Source organism: Podarcis melisellensis (genome assembly GCF_964234715.1).
Source record: "Podarcis melisellensis genome assembly, chromosome: 3".
Classification (NCBI taxonomy): domain Eukaryota; kingdom Metazoa; phylum Chordata; class Lepidosauria; order Squamata; family Lacertidae; genus Podarcis; species Podarcis melisellensis.
Window position 1 is genome coordinate 51,323,924 of NC_138530.1, and position 23,295 is coordinate 51,347,218.

The following is a 23,295-nucleotide window of genomic DNA, read 5'->3' on the forward strand; positions in this document are numbered from 1 at the left end:
AATAGCGACAGTCTGAAAGCACCCAAAATCCCAAGGATGTGGTTGGAATTTGTTGTGTATATGCATATATCTATCTGAAACAGTGAGGATTATAGCCAAAGAAATTAGGATTCATGAGTTTGCATAGTCCTCTCACTGATATTAATTAGCTGTCCCTTTTTTCTATTAGCATTGTCCAGTTGCTGGCAGCACTTTTATTTGATTTCCGTATTTATATACTTGGAAGGAAGGCTTTCTCATTTCAAATACTCATCAAATGGAAGAGGCTTTATCCCCCTTAATTTATACTAGCGGGATTGTGGATTTATTACTTTGCATCTATTAAAAATAAAGGACAATGGCTGTATTTTCAACATAAATTCTCCTCCACCACCACAAATTAGAACTGTAATATGAAACTATAGCCCTTTTTAAGCATTGTGAGCGGAATTCAACATTGTGCTAAGGCAATCATTCTGACAATGCAAACATTTGTGCTTTCCAGACAGTACAATCTCCTCTCTCCCCCCCCCCACTGTTCTGGGGGTTCTCCTCGACCACCCCCCCCCAGCTTATTTGGGGGCACATGGGGTAGGAGAGTGACAGAAGCCACACTGTGTTAGCAGGACTCATTGGAGGACACTGAATAAGACTGATGTTATTATTTATGAGCAGCTCCCAACAAAATATCAAAAAGACAAGTGCAGCTATTTAGTTGAATCTGGCCCTATATATGTGTGGAGAAATGAATATACACACAAATGGTCGTGGTGGTGGGAGTCCATCCTTGTAGCCACCATCTCAACTTAACCAGATTTTGTATCAATACCTGAAAACAACTTGTGTCTATACTTGTACCATCCAATAAAACATTAGTGCTTTTTTACAATTGGAGAGGTGGGTTTTTTTGAGAATACAGGACCATGAAAATCTGGGAGTGTGTTGTGTTATGGTAGTGGTACAGAGCAGAGTATGAAGCTTTTTGAGATTTCTGAAATGAGGGTTCCCATGGGTATACCTTGTCCATTGGGTATACTTAAGCTGATTAAACAAACTCCTTAAAACTACAGAGGCCTCCTATCTGCAGATGGTTGGGAGCAGATGAAAAGGTTATAGGGTGCAATAGCTAGAAGAGGCAGGGCTCTTGCTTAAGAATATGTAGTGTTGCATATCAGAAAGGACTCTTACCTTACCTGATGTCAGGGAATAGTTTGGATCTGAAGATGGGGAAATGCAGTCACAGGCAGATCAGCTTCTCTCAGAAGAGGAGTGCTTTCACGCCTCCAGTGTTTTCAGAAGCAGAGAGACAGGCAGACACAGAAACTGAACAGATTAGGGAGGAGCTACCCAGCTACGAGATAATGACAAGAGATTCAGAAAGGAGGGGGCAGTTGGGAGACAGATCAGTTGAGAGTGTGGGGGAAAACCCTTCCCCATGGACTCAGAGGTCCAAACGTATCAGGGAACAAAGGAGGCAAGGGGGGACAACTTCTCATTGGTGCGCTCCTTGCTGCGGAAGTAGGGAAACAGATTCAGAGTAGGCAACTGCCCTCCTTGCGGAGAGCTGTGTATTTTGTGACCGCAACATGAAACTGCAATAAAAGGACTAAAAACCTATCAACTGCTCATTAATTCTTACCTGTGAAGTTACCAAAGGGACTCTCCGAACGTGACAATATAATATAATATAATAATAGTAATAATTTATTATTTATACCCCGCCCATCTGGCTGAGTTTCCCCAGCCACTCTGGGCGGCTCCCAATCAGTGTTAAAAACAGTACAGCATTACATATTAAAAACTTCCCTGAACAGGGCTGCCTTAAGATGTTTTCTGAATGTCAGGTAATTCTTTATCTCTTTGACATCTGATGGGAGGGCGTTCCACAGGGCGGGTGCCACTACCGAGAAGGCCCTCTGTCTGGTTCCCTGTAGCCTCACTTCTCGCAATGACGGAACCGCCAGAAGGCCCTCGGCACTGGATCTCAGTGTCTGGGCTGAACGATGGGGGTGGAGACGCTCCTTCAGGTATACAGGACCGAGGCCGTTTAGGGCTTTAAAGGTCAGCACCAACACTTTGAATCGTGCTCGGAAACGTACTGGGAGCCAGTGCAGATCTCTCAGAACCGGTGTTATGTGGTCCCGGCGGCCACTCCCAGTCACCAGTCTAGCTGCCGCATTCTGGATTAATTGCAGTTTCCGGGTCACCTTCAAAGGTAGCCCCACGTAGAGCGCGTTGCAGTAGTCCAAGCGTGAGATAACTAGAGCATGCACCACTCTGGCGAGACAGTCCGCGGGGAGGTAGGGTCTTAGCCTGCGTACAACTTACTAGTTTTGTACAAGTGACTAGCTGTGTTGAGCTTGCAGTGAGGTGTTTGTAAAATCCGGAGCTTTCAAGCAAATATAGAGCCAGAAAGTAAGGACTACTTTGATAACTGCTGTCATCTGCTTTACATGGCAGTGCTCTACATATGCACGTATTAGTAATCAGTAGCTGAAGGCTCTGGGGCCAAATCCTGCACCTGAAGATTACCAGTTGACTTCAGACTGACTGTTGCCAACCCAAAAACATGTGTGGAGAGAGCAGTCCTCTGAGCCCACACACCTCCATCTTCTTCTCAAAGTGGCCTTCTTCTCTTAAAGCCTAGTTCTGACTCAGCATACCCATCAACTGCCCTGGAAAAAAACAGGACATCCCAATTTTTCCTGCGAGAGCATGGTGGGCATTTTGTGCACCTTGCTCTCGTGTGATTTGGGGCCAAGGTCTACCCCCCGGAAAAAAACATTTTGGGGGGGAGGAGGTCTGTGATCTTGTGTGGCAACCGAAAATGAGCCAGATTATGTGACTCACAAGGGACTTTGGACACAGAAGATGGTGTCCCAGATTTGAGCCACGTCGTGTTGTAGGCTATCTGGGTTGCACCACTTCAGACTGAAGACAGGGACTCACATGATAGATTCTCCAAGTGGTGCAACAACAAAACTGCTTGCCCATTTTCAAAGATAAGCAAGGTCAGGTGTGGTTTCAAATTGGGTGGGGAACCATGTGCTGAGATTCTTGCTTTGCAGGGGGTTGGACTCACAGGGTCCCTTCCAACTCTATGATTCTATGATTAAATGTTCATCTGTACAATCCTGTAAGATCCCTCCTGCTGTCTGAAGTGGTGCTATCTAGATCCTACTTACTGTATTTTTCTGTGTATAAGATGCCCCCATGTATAAGATGACCACTTTTTTTAAAACCCAAAATCAATAAATTAAGTTGTTTAGCTTTTGGGGGGTGGGGGGGACATCATTTCCGCTAATTACTCACCCGCCTGCCCGCAACTGCCGATCACTTGCCACAGCCACTGCTGATTGCACACCTCACTGCAGCTGCCAATTGTCTGCCCACTCACCGCTACCAACAGCCCACCCGCCCACTTGTTGCAGCCACCAATTGCCTGCCCACTTCGCCTTACCACAGCCACCAGTCGCCTGCCCAGTTGCTGCTGCCATAGCCAATCGCCAGCAGGCCTTGCTGCAGCCACCAATCACCTGCCCAATCACTGCTGCCAATCTTCTGCTTGCTACTGCCATTAATCGCACATTCCCCCTCCGCATTCACTATCCGTGTATAAGACAACACCCAATTTTTGCAAAAAAAAAATTAAGCAAAAAGCATCATCCTATACATGGAAAAATACGGTAGTTTACCACCTCAGGAAGTCCTAAAATTAATTGTTGACCTGAAGTGCAGTCCAATTTTAAGCATTTGGTACAGAATAATTTACTCATAGTCAAACAATACCAAAGACTTAATCTTGTCACATTTTTGAGGGGTTTTTTTGTTTTTGTTTTTTTATGCATTTTGATGCATGCATTTTTAAAGTACATTTGTCCTGCATACATTTTCTGTGGCACTTTCCTTGATGGCAGTAGCAATTCTCTGCTAGAGAAATATTATACTCTAGCCCATACTACATATACTGGTTTTTAAATGGATTCATTATCACTAAGGAAAAAGTAAATACTTCTAGGAAAGCCTACAAGATGACATTTCCACGTAGACCTCAAAACCTTTCACTACTGCAGGTAATAATTTAAGCTGTCTTTTGAAATAAAAGGCCACAGATAACTAAGGTCTTTGTACTTTAAGAGCTGTCAATAATTGGTTACTTTCTTAGCAAATGCATAACTCCCTTGACCCCAAGAAGGGTTTTAAAAGCTGCTGCTTTCCAGCAGGAACTAGATTTTAGTTATTGCTTTTCCTCTTAGAAAACTATAGTGAGGCACTCCTGTTCTAAACCCTCAACTTCATGTGGGTGGATTACCCGTATTTTTCGCTCTATAACACGCACCCGACCATAACACAATCAAAAACCTCCTCAGTTTTTAGAGGAGGAAAACAAGAGAAAAAAAATTCTAAACGAAACAGTGGATGTATGAGTTTTGTGGTTCATGCTGTGGCCACAGACATGTGATCTGACAGTGAGTTTGGAGTAGCCCAGTGCAAAAATCCTGAGGATCCATGTGGATCCATGCTTTGTAACCACGTTTTTGCACCACTGCAGCCCCAGGCAACAGTGGTGCATGATTTTTTTGGGTGCAAGATGTAGCCATGGACATGCTATGTGATCTGATGGTGAATTTGGGGTGACCCAGTGCAAAAATCCTGAGGATCCATGTGGATCTGTGCTTTTTAACCACGTTTTAAGTGGGGAGGGAAGGAAAAGCACTCAAGGGACAAGGAGCATGTGTGAGGTGTGTGGAGAAGGATGCTGCTAATAATGCAGGCGAGGGGTTCAAGGGGAGAAGAAGCACGCATGGGGTTGGTGGAGAAGGAGGCTGCTAATAATGAAGAAGAGGGGTATAAGGGGAGAAGGCTCCTCTCCTCTCCCACTTTGCTCCTTTAAAGCAAGCAGGCTCTGTTTTTCTCCTTCCTCCCCACTCATCCCTGCTTAGTGAGCTGAAAAACTTTGCTGCTATGTAGCGAGCTGAGTGGGGAGGAGAGAGGGACAGAGAGCCTGCTTGCTTTAAAGGAACCAACCGGACAGGAACCGCTTACACTCGTGTAAGTGGCTCCGCTCCTCTCCCGCTTTGCTCCTTTAAAGAAGCAGGCTCTCTGTCCCTCTCTCCTCCCCACTCAGCGGCTCTTCTCCCGCCTTGCTGTTTCAAAGCCTGTCACGGAGGAGGGAAGGAAGGGGAACTGTGGATCCTCTGCTCACGACTGCAGCAGATCCCCCCGCCACCCGTAGGCATTCCCTCCAGAACACGCACAGACATTTCCCCTTACTTTCTAGGAGGAAAAAAATGAGTGTTATGGTGCAAAAAATACGGTACTTCCAAATGTTCTTGGGAAATTATCAACCTGTGTCTGCATTAAGTGCACCATCATCATCTCTACACGCTGCCAAGGCTAGGTTTTCCTACATGCACCATCTGAAAGGTTGAAGGTAGAAGTGGAACATGCATCCAAATGTTGCACTCTTGACTGCTCCTGTTCTTGGTTTCAGACAGCCTCACCCTTCTCCAGAAAACACCGTTACTTTCCCTTTGGGGTAGCCCACCCCACCCCCCAGCAACTGAGGGGTTTTGTCTCTGGAGACTTTCTACATTCTTGCAAAGCTTGGGTTTTGAGAGGCAGTGTGGTGTAGTGGTTAAGAGCGGTAGTCTCGTAATCTGGGGAACCGGGTTCGCGTCTCCGCTCCTCCACATGCAGCTGCTGGGTGACCTTGGGCCACTCACACTTCTCTGAAGTCTCTCAGCCCCACTCACCTCACAGAGTGTTTGTTGTGGGGGAGGAAGGCAAAGGAGAATGTTAGCCGCTTTGAGACTCCTTAAAGGGAGTGAAAGGTGGGATATCAAATCCAAACTCTTCTTCTTCTCTTCTTTCTCCCAGGCTAGCTGATATCTCTCAGGATCCCCTCCAACTCTACAACTCCATGATTCTGTGATTCTCTCAGCTCACCAGCAGTATTTAGGATGTAAGAAACGGCTGTCCTAAGTTCAGAAGGTCCAACCCTGAGTATTTTCCACATGCCATGGTAGACCTTTTATCTCGCAAAGCATTTTGCAAGCAGGGGTTATTTTCCTTGCTGGTTTTCAGAAAAGGATTAACATGTTTTAATTTTGTATCTGTAAATGTTGCTTTCTGTCCTGAACCTATGGAGACAGTGCGGGTTAATAATCCATATAAATCCAATATTGGCTGTGTGAGCCATACAGTCCTGTTAAGCAAAGTGTCCCCCTTGAGGTTTCCTTATGGCCTTGCTGCTGATAGGGACCATAAACACCAAAGAGCCTTCAGCTATTCATACCACATGGAATGCAGGTCTCATACAAGCTGTAGTCTGAGATAGGGAATTGGGGGTTTCGACTGATGAATCTATGAATCTGTGACTGCCTGTGCATTTGCTTCTTTGGGCCCATAATAAAAAAAAATATTATAATACGACTACAACTACAGTTTTCTCTCCTACAGTAAGGCTTCCCCGAGCTTTCTTTTGCAGGAAATGTGGGGCATAAAAGTGTATTCAACTTTGCTTCTCAAGGGAAAGATACAAGGGGGTAGACCCTCCAAGTATCCCAATTTTCCAAGGACAGTCTCAGATTTACAGAAGCTGTCCCGGTTTCTAATTTGATCCTGGAATTTTCCTTTTCCTTAGGACGTCCCAGTTTTTACCTGAGAAATATTGGAGTGTATGGAAGAAGAAGAGTTTGGATTTGATATCCCGCCTTTCACTCCCCTTCAGGAGTCTCAAAGCGGCTAACATTCTCCTTTCCCTTCCTCCCCCACAACAAACACTCTGTGAGGTGAGTGGGGCTGAGAGACTTCAAAGAAGTGTGACTGGCCCAAGGTCACCCAGCAGCGGCATGTGGAGGAGCGGAGACGGGAATCCGGTTCCCCAGATTACAAGACTACCACTCTCAACCACTACACCACACTGGCTATGTGACCCTCAAACCAAGGAGATGATACTACCTTTAGAAGACATCTGAAGGCAGCCCTGCATAGGAATGTTTATATTGATATCTGTTTTATTATGTTTTTATATATGTTAGAAGCCATTCAGAGTGGCTGGGGCAACTCAGTCAGATGGGCAGAGTAATAAATTATAAAATTGTTGTTGTTGTTGTTGTTGTTGTTGAAGAATAGGATGTCCCTATTTTCATCAGAGAAATGTTGGAGGGTGTTTAGAAAGAGAATGCCTTTGTTGTTTGGACAAGAAGTGTGCAGGATCCACTATCTCTGGCTGATTTGCAGAACTCTATCCCAAAGAAGGCAGTGATAGTCACCACCTTAGTTGGTTTCAGTGCTTTTTTCTTTAAAAAAATGTTTAGGGTTACTCTCATTTTCCTACTCATATTAAAATACTGCCCCTCAATGAGGACAACTTAGATTCACAAAATGTTTAGGGGTATGCGTCCCCCTCATAGCTGTCAACTTTTCCCTTTTCTTGCGAGGAATCCTATTCGGAATAAGGGAATTTCCCTTTTAAAAAAAGGGAAACGTTGACAGCTATGGTCTCCCTGCGTCCCCCCAGAAAAAGAAAACAAACTCATAGAGGACAAGGCTATCAACAGCGACTAGCCATGATAACTATGTTCTATGTCCACTGCTGGAGGCAGTATGCCTTTGAATGCCAAATGCAGGTGGGCAGGGTGCTGTTGTGCTCATGTACTGTTTGAAGACTTCCTACAGACATCTGGCTGGCACTCTGAGACCAGGATGCTGGACCAGATGGGCCATTGACCTGATGCAGAGGGTTCATATTATATTCTCATTCTAATGCCAATCTATTTAATTTGCGCTCCCCAAACATTACATAAATCGAAATGCAGCTAGCCTTCAAAATTCACACTTCTCTGAATATAGTCATGCTATTCTCCAACAACAACAAACATTCATTCAAAATGGTGTATATTGGGGTAAACTGTGCATAATGATCCACACATTAGTGAAAATAACGTACAACAAAGCATTATGTATGGGGAAATTGCTTGCAAGAATGTGCATATGAAGTAGAATTGCATACAAAAATGTGTACATTAGGAGAAATCAATAGCAGAATGCTGATATTTTTCATGAGGATTTTTTTATATAAAAAAATAAAGCATGAACTGAAGATTGAAAAAAAGAGAAACCAAGATAAACAGAAATTGACAGATTTACCCATCCCTAGCAGCAACAAAATGGTTTTTTTTCCACCTGAATTAGTCAGCTGAAATGAAGATAGCTAACCAGGAATAGATCTTTATCTAAAATGACTGGTTTCAGTACTGAAAACAAATTCCAAGGCTCCAAATATTCTTTAACACCCTGTTCTTTAATTCTAATATTTAATTTAAAATATTGATTTTTAATATTTGATCTGTAGCAATTAGTATTACAGGGTATGCGATACACCTACTTGGTACTTGACAGCTGATACGTCTTTTGATACCAACAATAAAGACTTGCCAATAAATCTAAGACACTTGAATTTCACATTCGAAATCAGATTTCAAATTTAAAAACCTGCATTTTAAAATGGAATGCCAAAATGGCCAGTTCTGTAAAACAGATATTTTTCCAGGCCTTCCTTATGACTTTTGTTGCAGCTGCAGAGAACAGTAGTTCACAGTTTCTTAGGATAAGTATTTCTCTACTGTGGGTTGAAGGTGCAAAACACCACTTTAAGGTTGTTTTGGAAATCTGGGAAGTGGTGTGCGTGTGTGTCCATCAAATCACTTTTCATTAAAGCTGAGGAGTTATGAGTTGGCAAAGTCAGAAAGGTCCCTTTGCTCAAACCATGCTGCCCTTGACAGGAACATTACGTTCTGGTTTGCCTAGACTGAACTGGAAGGGCTAATGGGGATGCTTTGGGACATAAAGTGACCCCCCCCCCAATTTTTCATTTTATTATTCTTTGCCTATACACACACACATGCACCTATTAACCAGCAGGTCTCTAAAAGCATGGATATGCATTTCAAACGGATACCTCATATGATATTTGTGTGGGTATGAGAGTATACATTATGAAATATTAAACGGAAGCATTTTGTACAATAAAGGACAAACTAGCAGTCGAGCTGTAGATTAGTCTTATCACTCTTCTGCAGGAAACCAGGAAAAGATGGAGAGAGAGAGAGAGAGAGAGAGAGAGAGAGAGAGAGAGAGAGAGAGAGAGGTGTGTGTGTGTGTGCATAAGTCAATTTCTGCCAGAGGAACAGCGCAGGACAAAGCTGAGGTAAAAGCAAGTGACAAAAGGAAGAAGTCAGGCAGATTCCACCCACCTTCCTCTCTCCCGTTTGCTCACTACCTCTCTTTATTTTTATTAAATGGAAGGGGGTTGCTTTTAAACCCTGAAATAGCTATGTGTGTGTGAGAGAGAGAGCAATCAGCCTGGAAAATGCCCTCTCCCCGTGTGTTTCTTTTGCCCTTTTCCTTCCCGCTGAGGCCGGCAGAGGTGTGTCAGCGACGGAATGACAAGAGCCATCAGGCTCCTGCCACCGAAGCACGTGGGTGAATTGGGCAGTCGGCTGTATCAGCAGAGGCCATCGGCACGTTCAGCCGCCTATCAGGACTGCGCCTGGCAGCTGGGGAGATACATTTAGATAAAGCAGGCAGCAATCGTTGATAACAAGTCCCTCAAATGTCAGGCAGCATAAAGGGCAGTATTGATTGCTGCCTCACAGCCCGCCTTTCCTTTTCTTTGGTGCTCTATTTCCCTCCTCTCTCTCCCCTCCCGCCGCTGCCGCACACACACACTCTTCTTCTTCTTTATTATAGGAAAGACTGGCTGGGATAATCTGCCTGCAGAAAAAGGCCATTGTGCTACAACACACATTGTGTTAGTCGCTAAATAGAACTTATCAGTGTCCCTCCAATTCCGCGAGCCTCTGTTCCAATTCATCCCTCCCCACCTTCTCCCTGCTTCCTTGCTCTGTTTCCCAGATGATCTCGACCCTTTCGCCTTCCATTTTGGTTATCGTCATTAAAAAGAGTGTGAGGAGGCAGGCCGGTGACTTTCTGACCACCGGCTAATCAAAGCTAAAGTCTGCAGCCCCCTCATCATCCCTTCCCCTGTCCTCACCCAATGAAAATTCATCTCAGATTCCACATGCTTTGAGAAGCCAGTCCCAAAGCAATCAGGGCCATAGGAACATAACAAGAGCCTGTGGGATCAGACCAGTACAGCATCCTGTTCCCACAGTGGTCAATCAGCTGCCTGTGGGAAAACAGCAAGCAGGATTCAAGCACAAGTGCACTTCCACCTCCTGAGTTTCCCTGCAACTGCTATTCAGAAGCAGAGCAGAGCCGTCATGGCTAGTAGCCATTGATAGCCTTCCCCTCCATGAATTTGTCCAATCCTTTTTCACAACCATCCAAATTGGTGGCCATCACGGCCTCCTTTGGGAACGAGTTCCACAGTTTGGCTATGTTTTAAGGCTGCAGTCCAGTGCACACTTACCTGGGAGAAAGTCTCATTGAACTAAAGGGGACTTACTTCCGAGTAGAGATGTGTAGGAAGTTTGTCTCTCCATCCTGCCCTGTCCTCAAAAACAATCACCTTCTTCTCCCACTGCAAAATGCTTTGAAACTCTATCAGGTTTCAGAAGTGAGACAGTTGCCGCAGGCAGGGATGGGGAAGGAATTGGATGCAGTTCACATTTCAAGGCAAACATACTGAATTTGCACTTTCCAAAACGCCAGGCAAACCAAACCCCAGCCATCCTTCAAAATTCACACTTCTCCGAATTTTGCAGTGTAGTTCTCTGGCCAAGTAATGTGTGCAAAAATGTATATGCAAAGGTAAAATGTGTACGTTAATGTATATATTAGTGAAAACAACATACAAGAATGCGTTATATAATGGAAGACTGCTCTGCAAAAATGTGTGTATGAGGAAAAATTGCACTGAATTTTCATGAGGGTGAAATTAGATAAGGAAGAACATTAAAATGCAATTGTATGTAATTTGGGTTATAAACATTGGTGCTGGGTGAGCAGGAAGTCACTAGTTTTGCTGAATTGGAATAGAACTGTTGAGTAACAAATGTAAATTTCAATATGGAAAAAGAAAATATTATTGTTATTAAAAAAATTGCACTGAATTTTCATGAGGGCTTTTTTTTTTTTAAAAAAAAAAGGAAATGTTGCCGAAATGTGGAGAACCAAACATAAGACTGGAAAAATGAGAAATGGAGAGAAGCTGAAATAGCCCTTTCCTATCTACTGCTTCCCCACCAAGAGAACACTTGCACCCATATATGAGCATTGAGGATCTTTGGTTGTAGCACACTCTGCAGAGACGCTTCTGGTGGCAACCAGAATGAGATCCTTCTCTGTTGTGGCACTCATTTGGTGGACAGTCTCCCTCTGGAAATAAGGCGTGCAATGAGTTTTCAGTGCCTTCTGAAAATGCATTGAGATTTGGCCTTGAGAAGTGTTCTGGTTACTGAATGTATGGTTGCATTTCAATATGTACTACTTCTTTTTGGCTTTAAACTTTTATTGGCTTATAATTTTGCCTATTGCCCGAGCAATCTTATTTTAAGGTTGTAAATCACCTTGGGATTCGTATGGAAGGTGGTATATCAGTGTTTGAGAATGAATAAATAAATTTCATGTGAGGGGCAAATGCCCTGGGGAAAATTTGGAACAGAGAAGCAAAAGGTGCTCATTCCTCAGCTACTTATCTGCTCCAGACTCTCCTGTCTCAAAGTGCTCTTTATTCTTAAAAAGAGAGGTCTGCCAAGGTTTACTTAAACCCTCATACAAAAAAGGTGACTGGGTTCTGGCTGGCAACACAACGACATTGGTCTGGATATCTGCTCTGCACTCTGTTCAATTCTCTCTTTTTTAAACCAATGTGGATTTCAAGCCAATTTGCACCCTCCTCCTTCAATAACGAACAGATCGTTCCCAGCTATTAGGGAGGGGGGAATTGCAATCCTTGACACTTATAATCACCATTTTAATTATTATAATTTTAGAACATGTACAATGCCAATAATAGGGCTCTGAAACAAAAGGCACGGTGTCCCCAGAGAGATAAATGACAATGGGTTTTGTCTCATGTGCTTGCTGTAATTGTGGCTGCCTGATCTGATGCAATTTTGTGCTTTTATATTTTTAGTTTGATAGCATTTTCAAATGTGAAAGGCTTTATGAAAGATAGGCACCAAGGGCCAAATCCAGTTGCTGCTGGCGCTACTCCAAGCACAGGTGACATCCGTGGAGGCCTTGTGGCAGGAAAGCAAATAGCTTAAAGGCTGTGAAATCACAGCAGAACCAGCTGAAAAATAAATGGCTGGCTGGACAGTGTCAGCTTCAGTATTTGTGAAGGAGGGTGCTCAGGAAATGCAGCTTCACTGAGCCCCCCCTATTTGGAAGAGAAAAAGTAGTCAGAGAATTCTATCATGCTGTCTCTGCTCTTCCTGGGTGCTGCAAGCAGAGTGACAATGGTACCTCTGTTGAGATGGCAGTGCCTTTGCTGGTCTTGGGGGCCTTAGTAAATGGCCAACTTTGCCATCCTCAGGAGTCAGCCCTGACTTCAGTGGTATCATTTGACTATGATGCTAGGAGGCTGGCATTGAAAACTCAGGAGCATTGGGGTTTTCTTACAGCCCTGTGCAAACATTACTTTAAAACAGAATGAATATACAGAGTCAACCTGAAAATGCACAGGTTCCATATATGCAATCTGCATCCTCAGTTTTCGTACAAAATAGATTCCATGAAAATTGTGTGACACCCCCCCCCAAGCTGCTGTCAGTCCCTAGAGCAGCGGTTCTCAGCCTGTGGGTCCCCAGATGTTGTTGGACTACAACTCCCATCATCCCTGAGCTCTGGCCTTGCTAGCTAGGGGTGTTGGGAGTTGTAGTTCAACAACATCTGGGGACCCACAGGTTGAGAATGGCTGCCCTTGAGAGTATTTTCCATTGATGTCATGGCACAAGAATACATGGTTAACCCCCTTCCAGCAGGCCACAGTTAGGGCCCTGCTCTCCATCCCATGGCAACTATTTGAAATCTTGTTAACCATGGCTGTTAATTGCTTACATGCAGTTAAGGCCTTGCCCACTTTAACCTGTTAGTCTTGCTTAAGGTCATAGAAATGTCCTGCCTGATTAGATCAGGGTCCACCTAATCCAGCATTTGCTGCAAGATTCCCAGCAAACAGTGATCATTTAGTGATCCACCCCAAGTTGTCTGGTGTTTCCCGTGAACCTTCCACCCATTGCTGACCCACATCACATACTGAAACTGGGATTATGTGCAATTATCAGGGACACCTGGAAATTGCATTTCTATTGAAAGAGGCTAGAGAGTACTCTTAGGACCCTCACCATATGTCAAAACTGCCGACATGGCTGCAGTGTGGTCATCAGAATTCAATAGAGGAAACAGAAGTACATATTTGTGGCACTGTGGTGCCTTGTCTCTTTCCTAATATCCCCCTTTCTCTCAACAGCTTAACTAACCATTCCTATATTGCTTTCTTCATCTTGTCAGACGAGTAAGCTGCTTTTTATTCAAAAACGGGGTCCTAAAAATCTGAACTGGTCATATCTGCTTTTACTGCCAGAAAAAGTCTGACTAGAATGCCAGTGCAGCACAATGTTTTCTCTATTTCTTTTTTAGATGCGCAAGAGTCATCCTTAAAAAGTTCCTAAGAAGCTTTACATCACATATGGAAGATTTACTAAGACCCACTTTGCCCCACCGTTAAAAAAAAAACAGATGACAGAATCCATCGATACATTTGAGGGATGCAAGATCTGGAGAGAAGGCTGCTCCGATCCTTAAACGAAGTGGCGTTTTGTCATTAACATTCCCCAAAGATCTTTCATTCTTAAATAAAGTTTGCACAGGTGGAATGGGAGAGTTTGTCTTTTCAGAACTAGTCGCTTTGATCAGTCGCTCACTCTGGAGAGTGGAATATTGAATTCCTTTTGGAGTCATGCTATGCTTAAGCATTTTCCTCTTAGTCTGGCAGCAGCTTCTGGACTTGTGATATATGAGAAGCACCCCTCCCCTCCATTCTATTTTCCTTGACTTCAAGACTTTCAGAGGACATTGCATTTGCAGGACCTGGGAAATAAGACACCACAAACAATTCTGTGGATGCACAGTGACTACTAGTACTGTTACTGCAATGCTACATTTATTAAGCGCCTCCATTGTGCTACGCAGTGCTCATCACAGTGTGCTTCTGAGCTTCCCAGGACTTGTCAGGAAGAAAACATAGGGCTAGATAGAACTTTCGCCTGATCCAGCAAAGCAGTGCTTAGGTTTTTCTTACAAACAGTAGGATTTTCACCAAATATTTCTAGAGACATACAGTCCACACTAAACGAATGGCGTAGGTAGAGACTGGGAATTGACAAATGAAAACCTGTGCTGTGGTTAGAAAGAGTCATTTGACAGGGAAATTGTGCATAAAGTGAAAGGTTGGACCTTATAAACAGATTTGTTTGTGAGAGGACCAGGCACAAGACACAGGAGACATTTGCTGGCTTGGGAAAAATATAGACAACTGTTTCTCAGGTGGTAACTAGGGGTATCATCTGAATCTGAGAATTCATCTGAGTCTAGCTTGGATATAAACCCCCAGGGCTCTGAAAAGCCCATCTCAATGGGTGGTATACAAATATAATAAATAAAACAACAAATAATTTATAGTACCAATTTATATCAGCAACAATTCAGCAGCAAATAATACCAGTAAAACCAGGGCTAAAGATAGTTCAACGCATTGTACAAATATCTGACATGTATAGGAATATGTACAACCTTCTGGTATAAACCACATCCCTTCCCTCCAAATCTATCCGTTTAAGCATGATTCTATACACTTCACGATCCAATCCCCTCCAAATTATGTTCAGCCTCTTCTCTCCTTCATATCTGCAGATAATAACAGCAAATAATCCCCCCCCCGCCATCTTCTGCAAGGAAACAATATGTCAATACAGAGAAAGGAGAAAATCATGTTTCTGTAACCATTGTTAAAAGTGTAACTCAGTATTATCTGATAACATCCTTGGTGCACTGCAACAGTTGTTAGGAACTTGAGGCTAAACACCTTTTGTCCTATCAGTAACAACATGAGGCATTACAGTCTCGTTCCTAACCAAATAAACACATATGAAAACTATTCATAACTGGAGCTGTGCACATAGCTTTGGGCAAGAACTGGAAAAGTCAGAAATGGGTTGCATTCAGTCTTCCTCCCAAACTGTTCTGTTCTCACTATAGCAGATCTGTGCATGGAAACTTGTTTGCATAAAAGTGGGTCCCTGTAGCTGAATTAGGTGAACAGGATGGGGGAACTTCCACCTCCAAGTGAGGGGTGTGGCCTGATGAGAGTACAGCACACATGCGAGAGTAAATGCACACAAGTGTTTTTGCCTAGCTGAAATGAGTCCTTGGACTCTTGCTTGTCTGAATGGTAGATACAGAGTGCTGTGTGAGTGTGAGTGCCTACTTTACAAAGATTAAATTTACATTAGTTGCTCCTCCTTTGTTGCAACTGGCCCTGCCCACTACTGGCCCATCATGTGGCCCTGAAGGTTGTCCAGAGGGGATGTGGCCCTTGGGCCACTACCTTGATGTAGAGTATCCCTGAGTACCAATTTCAGAGTCTAGTGTCCCTATTTTTCAGGGACAGTCCCAGATTTACAGAAGCCATCCCAGTTTCTGATTTGATCCCAGAATGTCCCTTTTCCTTAGGACATCTCTTTTTCATCCAAGAAATGTTGGGGGGTATGGAGTTATGCAACCCCTGAACCAAGGAGACAACCTTTAGAAGATACCTGCAGGCATCCTTGCATAGGGAAGTTTTTTTTAATGTTTAATGTTTTATTACGTTTTTATATATGTTGGAAGTAGCCCAGAGTGGCTGGGGCAACCCAGTCAGATGGGTGGGGTGTAAATAATAAAGTTGTTGTTGTTGTTGTTGTTGAATAGGATGTCCCTATTTTCATCAGAGAAATGTTGATGGGTATGCCATTTGTTGTTCTTTTACTCTGTCCAGACTCTTTAATGTTAATTTATAAAGCACTAAATGACTTGGAACCCTATTAGATGGACCTTCAGGCCTCTACTTAAGCCCACAAGTTGCAATTCCAAACCATTACAATCATTTTTATTTTTATTTTACCATTGGTTTCTAGAGTTTCAGGATTGCACCCTAAGTGCTTTTTCACCTACCTCTACACCATTTCTGTAGCTGTCACCCTCTTCAGCACTGCATAGAACAATTTCCCTTCTGACTGAGCCATATTTCTGGCAATCTGCTTCTTTCTCTCTCAGCTCCCTGTCACATTAAGAAATCTGAAACCAGGAGCTAGGATCAGTGGCATCGAGTTGAAAAAGGAAATGACAAAATAAACATTCAGCAATCTATAAAAAGGGGGGGGGGAATACAGGCCATTTATGACAATACAGAAGTATACTTCCAACGAACACTCTGTTGCCGCTGACATCTTCTAAGTAGATAAGATGCTAATGTCTACAGGCAGACAATGCCTCAGTCTAAAAGGAGACAGATTATTTTTCATACCTAATCAGGGCTGATTTGAACTGCAGAGAGGCTGCTGTATCTTGCAGTTCCCTTCAGAATCTGACATCCTAATCACTAGCACAGTCCCTGTGATTTGAGGGTAAACTCACAAACCGGCATGGACAAAGTCTGCCCCGTGCAAAGGTCACACTGAGCGAGGTCATGCAACCTGATCATCTCAGGGAAGGCGGCATTTGCCTCTGAGGCACTGTCTTTCTTCGAAGCGTGGGCAGCAGCAATGCTAGAGCTTCCAGGCAGGCATTCGCTGGCGACCCCCTTCAAGCAGTCGGAAGAAGTCAAGCTCTGAGTGTCAGGCTCTGTCATTGCAGACACAGCACAAATACCTTCCGGTGATGCCACTGTCGGGGTAGAACAGCATTGTCAGAGCACCAGCAGCAGCTCAAGAAACCAGCTGTTCTGACAGGGCTGGCAGGCATATAAAAAACAAGAGATAAGGGGAAAGCTGAAAGCAGTGGTTTATCAAGTGCATAGACAGAGTGCAGGGAGGGGGAGGGGTCAAATATCACTCAAAGAATTGTTCAGCTTGTAAACCATTTGAAATTAATGGATTTAAGATTTCAGTAGTCTACTCTGCATATAATTTAGTTGGCTATCACCCATAGAAAATAAATATCTGCATAGTGCAAGGAAATACTTTTCAAATTACATATGTGGAAAATCTGTAATCATCCACAAGAATCTGGTCCTGAGAACTACAATACAGTCACAAAAGCTGTATTCCAATTCCTGAGATTTTGGATTGAACCCCACTGAAATTAAAGAATCACTGCCAATTGTGGAGATGTATTTTAATCCCCACACAAAAATTAATACAAATATTTCTACTATTACCATAACCATTACCAAAACCACCATCTTTCCAGTTCCACTTGGCTCAGATTCATGTTTTCTGGATACTAAGCCCTCAACAGCAACTTCTGAAATTCACCAGGTTTCATTTACAGTTTGGGTCAGACCTTCCTTTGATTAAAAATGAGTTTCGTTATAATTACTTATTTAGACAATAGGCTATCTTGCAGACTTTTGCTTTTAATGTCGCTGCAGGGACCAGCTTCCCAGAACAATAAATCTGAAGCAGTGGGCCAAAGGCTGGTGTTTTCATGTGAGCCAAGAGAATTCCCCATTTGATCATCAACCCTTTACACAGTTCCAAGAAATGTGCATTTCACAATGGAAAACCATTTTGTTTCACTGATTCCAAGACCTGGAAGGGATCTTGTTTGGTGCGTGTTTGTAGTGACACAAAACATCCAGGAATGCCAGAATTCCCTAAGAGGAATGCCTATTCGTTCTCCTGAAAAGTTCCTTCAGAGCAGGAACTCTCGCAGCTTTGCTGAGGCATTAGCATGACCCACTGACAGCTGCTCTTCCAGCTGACGATCTGTCAGAACCTCCTCTTCTGCTACTTCAATGTATGCTTACAAGTCCATAACTACTCCAACTCCTCCGACCTCTGACTTGTATAATTTATCATTTACTTGGCACTCCGCCCACCATCGTACTGTATCTTTGTTCATCTGGCTTTAAAAATCCAAAAGCACTAATATATGAAATGTGATGAATCACATAATCAAAATAATGAGGGACGCTTCAAAGGTTTGTCATTTGTTGGAGAGCCCTGGACTAGGCTAGGTTCCCATGGAACTTTGTTTTTGCACATAGCTCGATCTATAGACCCTGGACCCTAAACAAAGTATCTGAGTGTGAATCTCCAGAATAAAATGACCCCTTCTCCCCACAATTTCCATGTCTTTTGCTACATAATGCATGCCAGTCATAAAGACAGCCCTGTTGTGAGTCAGTCAGTATGACTGGTAACAATAATGACAATTTAAAATATGAAATATTACGTGGAAAAGTGTTCTGTGCCCATGGGAGAATTTGCTCAGATTGCATCATAGATTATTGTTGTTGTTGTTGTTTAGTCATTTAGTCGTGTCCGACTCTTCGTGACCCCATGAACCAGAGCACACCAGGCACTCCTGTCATAAAGCCTCCCTTTTCCGTTTATTTTGCCTTGAGGCTTTGCCATCAAATGTGAAATAAGTTTGGGCCATGCACTAGGTCTTTTCAAATGAGATTACACACATACCCCTCATAACAATCCTAAAGCTATTTATTTTTCTTCTTAAGCTAGCTTCTCCTAACAGTGTTGGAATCTGCCACTAGAAGAGTGCAGCCTCTTTAAGAGAGAGAAGTCAACACAATTTGACACCTGTCTGAGGAAGAGCAAGGCAGGTGAAAGCAAGAGTTCCTGCACACCTGTATCGAGAAGCTGGAATCACAGCTTCAGAGCAATTCATACCAAACTCATACTGCACTTTGATTCTACACTGTGACATTAAACTAATTACAGGAAGGAGTTGAAAGTGTCTTCAGGTGGCAAATGGTAGATGTTCATAGTGTTCCCTGGTGGAGAACTTCCTGGCCAAGCCAGGTGATCTTCTTCTGGCCACCTACCCCAAATCATGCACAATCTGAATCATTAAAATTCTACACATGATTTATAATGATGGGGATCATATAATTTTTAAGTTAAAAGGGACCTTCAGGTTCATGTATTCCAACCCCCTGCAATGCAGAAATCTCAACTAAAGCATCCATAACAGGTGGCCATCCAACCTCTGCTTAAAAGCCTCCAAGGAAGGAGAGTCCACCACACCACCCTCCACTGTCAAACAGCTCTTACTGTCAGAAAGCTCTTCCAGCTGTTTAGTCAGAATCTCCTTTCTTTTAAGCCATTGGTTTGGATCATACCCTCTGGAGCAGGAAAAAACTCAATCTTCCATGGGACACTCCTTTATATATTTGGAGACGGCTATCATATCTCCTCCCAGTCTCCTCTTTTTTCCATGCTAAGCATACCCAACTCCCTCAGCTATTCCTTATTAGGCTTGGTTTCCAGACCCTTGATCGTCTTGGTTGCCCTCCTCAGAGCACATGTATCAGCTTGTCAATATCCTTCTTCTCCCCTTTTGGGCAAGGTTCTTGAGCAGGTAGGTAGTCACGGACCAGATCTAGGCACTCTTGAAAGAAACTGATTTTCTAGATCCATTTCTATCAGGGTTTAGGCCCAGTTTTGGAGAAATGCAAATGATATGCCATTTTCAGTTGCCTTCTTTTCATGGTGCTGAACATTCCTGGAATTATAAATGGTGCTGAGCAACTGGTCACGGTTGTCTTTTCCATAATTAGTTACTACTCACCTCCCAATGCAAGTACTCCTTGAGTACTTTTGGGAAAGTGACTGCAATATGATCTCTGTGTCCAGGAATGCCAAGGATGTCACTGTGCATGATGCCATTCTGCATGATGCCAAACATGTACCCAGAACCTGGCACATGAAATGCATTTCTGGGAAAAATTGTGGCAGGGCAAGTGGCTTTGGGATCCTGGTCTGACCATGTAAGAGGCTGGTGGGAGAAAAAAAACAAGTCACTCTATTATGAGCCACTCTGTCTCTTTATACTGTATGTTGTTTTGTCTAGGAGAGGCCCTTCTCTGTTTCCAAAAAAGTTATCACTGTGCCAAAAAAGACGACTGATAATGACAGTAGCTTTCCTTCAGCAAAGTTTACTTTTCTGCACAAACTTCCAACTCAATGCAACTCAACAACCATATTCAGAATGGCAGTGAACTAAATCAGTAATGCAACAGCCTGGGTATGTATAAAGGTAAAGGGACCCCTGACCATTAGGTCCAGTCACGGATGACTCTGGGGTTGCAGCGCTCATCTCACTTTAGTGGCCAAGGAAGCCGGCGTATAGCTTCTGGGTCATGTGGCCAGCATGACCAAGCCGCTTCTGGCACCAGAGCAGCACACAGAAATGCCATTTACGTTCCCGCCGGAGCGGTACCTATTTATCTACTTGCACTTTGATGTGCTTTCGAACTGCTAGGTTGGCAAGAGCAGGGACTGAGCAACAGGAGCTCACCCCATTGTGGGGATTCGAACCGGCAACCTTCTGATCGGCAAGCCCTAGGCTCTGTGATTTAGGCCACAGCACCACCCGCGCCCCTCTGGGTATATACATTTCAAATAACTCTGTGAGCAATGGACAACTGGCAAGTCCAGTCTCATGTTCATTGGTTTTAATTGAAAATAGACATTTCTCCTCAACCTTACTGACAAGGACACATTGTCCATACAGTAGCAATCTTCCTATCTGAGTTGACTATATTATGCATGCTAGAATGACAAAAGAAAACTCAGAATAGGGCTGGAACTGAGTGGTTCTGTGGGGAAGGGAAGAAGCAAAAATTCTGTATGTAAAATTCTTTGAAAATAGCAAGGCTCACTTATCCATAGAGAAGCAGCTCTGCATTATCAACTGTGCCCAAATGAGGCAGAGAATTTCTTTGATCAGGCTGATGTCTGGAAAAATCAGCACTTGTCCCTCACCTGTGGTGGCACATTACTGCATGCTCTCCCTGTGTGCCACTGATATTGCAGAGTCATCTGATAGGTAATTGCAGCATCAGCAATCAAGGCACTGGAGGGTTAGAAATGGCAATGGCTTTCAAGGCTTATCAGATACCATAAAGCATATGCTTGGCAAGGCACAGAATGACGGAGGCATAAATCACATGGTCTTCCCACCCAAAGGGGAAAGGGGGTGGATAATAGAGGAACTATATTGGAATGGCAAGGAAAGGAATGTGACTAATCAGATAAAACAGCTATTCAAAAAAGGGGGTGGATTTGTTGTTTATTCCCAGATGAATATGTTATCTGTTATATTTTCCTGCTAAGTTAATTTTGACAGAGAGCAGGAAAAAAGTTTTTTGAAGGTGAAAGGTCTTACACTTTTCACTACAATATATAGTTTTGTTCTGTTTTTACTTAAACATGCATTTTACTTATTTAGGAATTTGATTGAACATTAACGCTTGCACTTTTATTATTTTCTGTGTAAACTTCTTAAAGCGTTTATTGTTATTATATTAAGCAGTATAAATATTTAATTAATAAATCAAGAATAAATACACACATTGATTAAACACTTTGGTTAGCTCTTTCTGCTTTGGTGTCATTTCGCTGTAAATGCTTATTACAGGAAAGGGTTTCCATCACAAAATAATGATAAATATTTCTCCTATATGGTTACAACATCCATGTCCTTTTTGGCATGTGAGCGGTATATAAATCAATATATATATATATTAATGATAATCACATAACCTCAGTGCTACTGCTTAGATTTTCTCTGTGGCCAGTAATTAAATAAGAAAAAACCCAGTCTTCTTTACTATGCCTCTTACCTGCCTTTCAGCATAAGGATCTAGGATGAGATCCAAGAGGATTTTAACCTGTTCAGGATATAAATCCCTCCAATTTGGCTTACAATTAAATTGTTTTTTAAAACAACAACAACAACACACACAAAATAATAAAGAACTTTAACTTTTCTTTTATATCTATTTATTCATTCATTCATCCATCCATCCATACCCCGCCCATCTGGCTGGGCTTCCCCAGCCACTCAGGGTGGCTTCCAACAAAATACTAAAAATACAATAAAACATCAAACATTAAAAACTTCCCTAAAGTTTTAAAAAGTTGGGTATCAGATAATAATGCCAAAGTTTCGTGGATATTAAGGGCTGCTGGTATCAGTGAGGCTGCCTTTGCTCTCCAGCAGATGCTGAACATCCAGAGTCCAAAGGATTAGTTTTTGAGGCATTTCCTCCAACCTGTCCAGTGTCATGACTAGACCTGCTAAAACGCCAGGATACATCCACAGATTATATCTTCAGATGATTTACCCTACTAAGAAATTATTTCTCAAGCAGAAGGGTGATAGAATTGAGCCTGAGCAGTAGAACCAGATTTCCCCTGTGTGTATTACTAATGACTGCTTTAGAAAGCAGCAGGTGAGAACCAATAGATCCAATCCCTCTCTGAAGGAGCTATAGTTACTTGGAGAGCAGTCGTCAAAGAGGATTCGCTCGTCTCCTGGGATGGTGAGAGGCGCCAAGGTTTCACAGAGCTGAAGAGAAGAAAAGGACAGAAGACGATTTCTGAAAGAGGGCAGCATTATTGGAACTTTTCCATGCAAAATTGTGGCTTGTAAGCCACATGAGTCATTTGTTCCTGCTCTAAAACTACTCTGGGGTTTTATGATTCACTGGCCGAGCTTCTGTTTACCGCTGTTTCCCTTTTCTCTCTCCTCAGAACTTGCCCCATGACATCATAATGCCTCCTTTTGTTTTATGAGCTCTTGGACCAATTTGTTAGTACATCAACTTCTAGTAGCCTGCCTAGAGGAAAGAAAGGCAAAGCTATAATGACTCGCTTCTCCATTTCTTCAGTTACAAAAGCCACTTATCATATTGTGGTGATGTTCTCACCCGGACTCACTGCCAAAAGAAATAGGCCTATTCACCTCTTGCTCACAGAATCTTTGTGGCCTTCAGTATGACCCGAGAGGCCATACAGAAGGAAAGTTGGAGGAGGAAGCTGTGGAAATAATTAGAAGATTGCTGAGGGTTGACATATTGTGCTAGTCTTGATGTAAGCACTTGAAAGAGCCTCCATAACTGGACCCTCCTCCCCACAACACCTACATCAGTTGTTGGAAATCAATGGCCTTCCAATGTTGTTAGATTCAAACCTCCATAATCCCCAGCCAGTATGGACAATGGTCTGGGCTTGTAGACAAGCAATATCTGGAGGGCCCCCTCTGGCATACAAGAGGCCATCTTTGTTGCTTATTCCTCAAAAGACTGCTTTCCCATGGAACATTTGACTTAGGACT

General features: G+C 43.1%; 1 long non-coding RNA gene across 1 annotated transcript; it reads right to left on the reverse strand.

The window, feature by feature from the left end:
- Nucleotides 1-14,678: 14,678 nt before the first annotated feature.
- LOC309366674 lies at nucleotides 14,679-22,792 on the reverse strand. Its single transcript, XR_014166838.1, has 3 exons — nucleotides 22,458-22,792; nucleotides 16,517-16,875; nucleotides 14,679-16,287 (listed from the first exon to the last, which is right to left on the reverse strand). It is a non-coding gene; the product is annotated as an uncharacterized lncRNA (long non-coding RNA).
- Nucleotides 22,793-23,295: the final 503 nt, after the last annotated feature.